Raw genomic sequence first — 4327 nt, forward strand, 5'->3', positions numbered from 1 at the left:
AACCATTACATCACCACAAAGACTTCCCTCATGCAACCCCTTTATTATCACATGGACTTGTCCCCTCCAACTATCCCTAACCTCTGAAATCCACTAATCTCTTTTCCATCTTTATAATTTTTTCATCTTGAGAATGTTATATAAGTAGAATCACCTTATGTGACCTTATGAGACTGGCTTTTTTCACTCAGCACAATGCCCTTGAGATCCAACCAAGTTGTTGCGAGTACCTATATTTATTGCTGTATGTTTTTCTCTCAACATTACTCTAGCTGCATTCCTAAAAGTTGATAAGTTGGGTTCTCATTTTCATTAAATTCAATATATATTTTTGTGTCCCTTTAGACTTCTTTCTGAACCCATGGATTATTTTGATTCCAAGTGTTTGTAGGTTTTCCTGTAACCTTTTTGTTATGGATATTGATTTAATTCCATTGTATTCAGAGAACATACTCTGTATGATTCCAATTCTTTTAAAATTTGTTGAGTTATCTTCTATGACTCAGGATAGGGTCTGTTTTGGTAGATGGTCCATGGGTGCTTGAAAAGAATATTTGTTCTTCTGTTGTTGGGTACAGTGTTCAATAAAGGTCTCTTAGCTCATGTTAGCTGATATCTTTGTTGAGTTCTTCTCTAGTCTTATTGATTTCTGTCTAATTGTTCCATCAATTACTGAGGGAGGGGGTTTAAAGTCTCTAACTATAACTGTGACTTGTCTATATCTCCTTTCGTATCTATCAGTTTTTTAAAAAATATTTGAAGTGTAGGTGATTTACAGTGTTGTGTTAGTTTCAGGTGTACAGCAAAGTGATTCAGATATATGTATACATATACATATATCTATGTATATATATTCTTTTTCAGATTCTTTTCCATTATAAGTGGGGAGGGGCATGCTGGGCAGGAACAGAATGGAGAGGAGGAGAGGACAGGAATAGATCTACAGATTTTCATACTAAGATGAAGGAAGTCAGACAGAGAAAATCAAACATCATATGACATTACTTATATGTGGAGTCTAAAAAAATGATACAAATGAACTTATTTACAAAACAGAAACAGACTCACAGACATAGAAAACAAACTTATGGTTACCAAAGGGAAAAGTGGGGGTGGTGGGGGGGAATAAATTAGGTGTTTGGGGTTAACAGATACATACGACTATATATAAAATAGATAAATAACAAAGGCCTACTGCATAGCACAGGGAACTATAGTCAATATATTGTAATAACCTGTAATGGAAAATAATCTGAAAAATAATAGATATAGATATAGTTAGATAGATATACAGAGAGAACTGAATCACTTTGCTGCACACCTGAACTAACACAACACTGTAAATCAATTATACTTTAGTTAAAAAAATACATATTAAAGAGAGGGTGGGTGAGAGGGACAGACATGGTAGTGTTGGACTAACCTATTGACACTATGCCATTGTAATATCGTTTTACATTTGAGGGAAACGGGAGAAGGATGGGATAGAGCCCTGCGTAGGAAAATACTTCAAAGCCTATGGGCCTTAAAATAAAACTTTAGTTTCGTAGCATGTTGGGAACTTTAGTTAGCAGTATGTGGGATCTAGTTCCTTGACCAGGTATCCAACCAGACCCCCTACATTGGAAGCCTGAGCCTTAGCCACTGGACCACCAGGGAAGTCCCTCAGGACTAATTCCTAACAGGCACTTCCACCACCGAAGAGTGCCAAGGCCCTTGACTTCCCCAGGCGTTTAGCTGCACCACAAAGCCTGTGGGCCTCCATCTGGGGGGTCGTTCTTGCTGTCTCTGGCCACGTTGCCACGTTCTTCAGGGACACATTCTTCACGTTGAAGCCCACGTTGTCAGCGGGCAGGGCCTCAGGCAGGGCCTCGTGGTGCATCTCCACAGACTTGACCTCAGTGGTGACATTGCTGGAGGAAAGATGACCACCATGCGGGTTTCAGGAAGCCGATCTCCACACGGCCCACAAGCACAGTGCCGATACCTGTGCAATAGGAGAAGGGCAGGCAGTCACAACAATTCTAGACCCACCCAGTGAGAAATGGCTTCCTGGGAGCTCCCTTGGTTCTTGGCATCAAGGACCAAGGTCACCTGCAGCACTGGTAGGAAGCGCTGAATCCGATGACTGGCTATTTATGCTGTGTATCAGATAAACTGGAAGTGCTGGGGCCTTTGGCACTTTATCCCAGCTCACAAGTCAGGATCTGAACCCTGGCAAATCACACACCGGAGCTCATTCAACTCCATCATTCCTATAGAAGCCCTGTCACCTCACCTCCAATCTTGTACAAGTCTTGCAGAGGCAGCCTCAGGGGCTTGTTGACCGGGCAAGTGGGAGGGAGGATGGAGTCCAGAGCTTCCAGCAGAGTCACCCTCGTGGCGCTGCCCTCCTTTTGCTCAACCTTCCAGCCCTTGAATCAAGGCATATGTGGGGATGGGGATGCAGAGCAAAGAGAGGTGAGTCTGGGGCGTGGCTACCTGGGCTCCCACCCCAGGACCAGGACCAGGACCCGCGCCAGCTGTCCACCCGCCCGGCCGCCCGCAGACCCAGCCTGCACTCACGTTGGTGCTGGGCTGCAGCATGTCGCTGTGCCAGCCCTAGATGGTCACAAAGACCGCTGAGGCCGATCTTCTTGGTGTAGGCACTCACTTCCTTCGTGATCTCCTGGAAGTGCGCGGAGCTGTAGGCGGGCTCGGTGGAGTCCATCTTGTTCTCGGGCACGATCAGCTGCTTCACGCCCAAGGTGAAGGCCAGCAGCCCATGCTTGAGGGTCTGCCCTTGCTTGGAGATGCCCGCCTAGAACTCGCCCAAGCAGCTGGCCACGATGAACACTGCGCAGTCAGCCTGCAGGACACAGACATCACGGGGTCAAGGGGTTAGTTAGAGGAGGGAGCGCCGGACCGGCTGGGAAGACGCTAGAGCTTCGGGCAGCCCCAGGCCCCTTGGTAAAGCTCCAGGAACGTACACAATGGCATGAGACCCTCTCCAGAAGTGGACAAATTCGTGGGTCCCTTGGTTACTGCTGTGCACAGAGGTCCCACCTTCCAGTTAAACTCTCACCCAGTACCACACATGAGGTTTTAGCTCCTTCCTCCCGGACCCCAAGTGACCTACTTGTCTGGGTGTCAGAAAACCTGGTCCCTGCCCCAGCCTGAAAGGGGGACGGTGTCTGAGCCTCCTCATTAGAGTCTGTCCTCCTCCAGTTCTTTCAGAATTGACGATTGGTATGGGGTGAGGAAAACCTTCTAAGGCTTATGATACTGACCTTCCCCAAGTCCCAGAAATAAAGCCTAAGTTTCCTCCCCTTCCGAACCTCTCCTCCCTCCCTCCACCACCCCTTGCCCCCATAGGGAGGACCCTGGGAACATGGGCTACTTTACCTGGGTGGTGCCCGTGATCATGTTCTTGATGAAGTCCCTGTGGTCTGGGGCATCAATGATGGTGATGTAGTACTTGCTGGTCTCAGAATTCCACAGGGAGATGTCGATGGCGTTGCCACTGCTCTCTCTCTGCCTTCTCTGCCTTCAGTTTGTCCCGCACCCAGGTGTACTTGAAGGAGCACTTGCCCGTCTACAGAGGGATGGCAGTGAGTAGAGCATCATCGACGGTGAGCAGAGGGGTCTAGCCTGGCGACTTCAGCGGTGCCTTAGACCCAACAGCGCACCTTGCTGTCCATGCTCTGCCACCAGACCCACCCAGGAGCTGGACATCCTTCCTCCAGCTCCCCGCCAGTCCTAGACACAGACACCGCGGGTGCATTACCTCCACTGCCTCCTGCTCAAACTTCTCGATGGTCCTCTTGTCGATCCCTCCACACTTGTAGATGAGATGCCCGGCGGTGGTGGTGGAGTTGCCAGAGTCCACATGGTTGATGATAGTGATATGGGTCTTCTCTTCGCCCATGGTGGCGGGTTCCTTCCTTCAGTCACTGTTAGACTGGAGCACAGGGTGGGTGAGGCCAAAGCATTCCAGGCAGACCCCTGTGTCTCCTCTCCTCCCCTCCACCTTGTTCCTGCCAAGCACCCCCCTCCCCACTTCATGGCCTAGCCCAGAGCCTAGGACATGTCAACTAGGGTAGTGTCAACACTACTAGGGTAGTGTCAACTGAAAAGTAAAACCAACTTGCCAGGCTCACACCCCGGTAAGAGTCAGGGTCCCAGGGGCATAGCTGGTACTTCCAAGTACATAGTCCTGGCCCATCCATCTTTCTCCTGTGTGGGCCTTCCCCAGAACATGTGGGGGCTTAGCCATCCCCCATTCCTCCCATCCCCCCACCCCACCCCCACTCCTGACCCACTTTCTGCACAAGAAGCCCTGACATTC

The 4327-nt window shown here is 49.0% G+C and overlaps 1 pseudogene across 1 annotated transcript; it reads right to left on the minus strand.

The window, feature by feature from the left end:
* Positions 1–1733: 1733 nt before the first annotated feature.
* Positions 1734–3907, minus strand: LOC307190420 (elongation factor 1-alpha 2-like; annotated as a pseudogene). Its single transcript has 5 exons — positions 3767–3907; positions 3385–3574; positions 2614–2848; positions 2279–2481; positions 1734–1987 (listed from the first exon to the last, which is right to left on the minus strand). The product of its transcript is annotated as an elongation factor 1-alpha 2-like (transcript).
* Positions 3908–4327: the final 420 nt, after the last annotated feature.

Source organism: Stenella coeruleoalba (assembly GCF_951394435.1).
Source record: "Stenella coeruleoalba genome assembly, chromosome: 8".
NCBI lineage: Eukaryota > Metazoa > Chordata > Mammalia > Artiodactyla > Delphinidae > Stenella > Stenella coeruleoalba.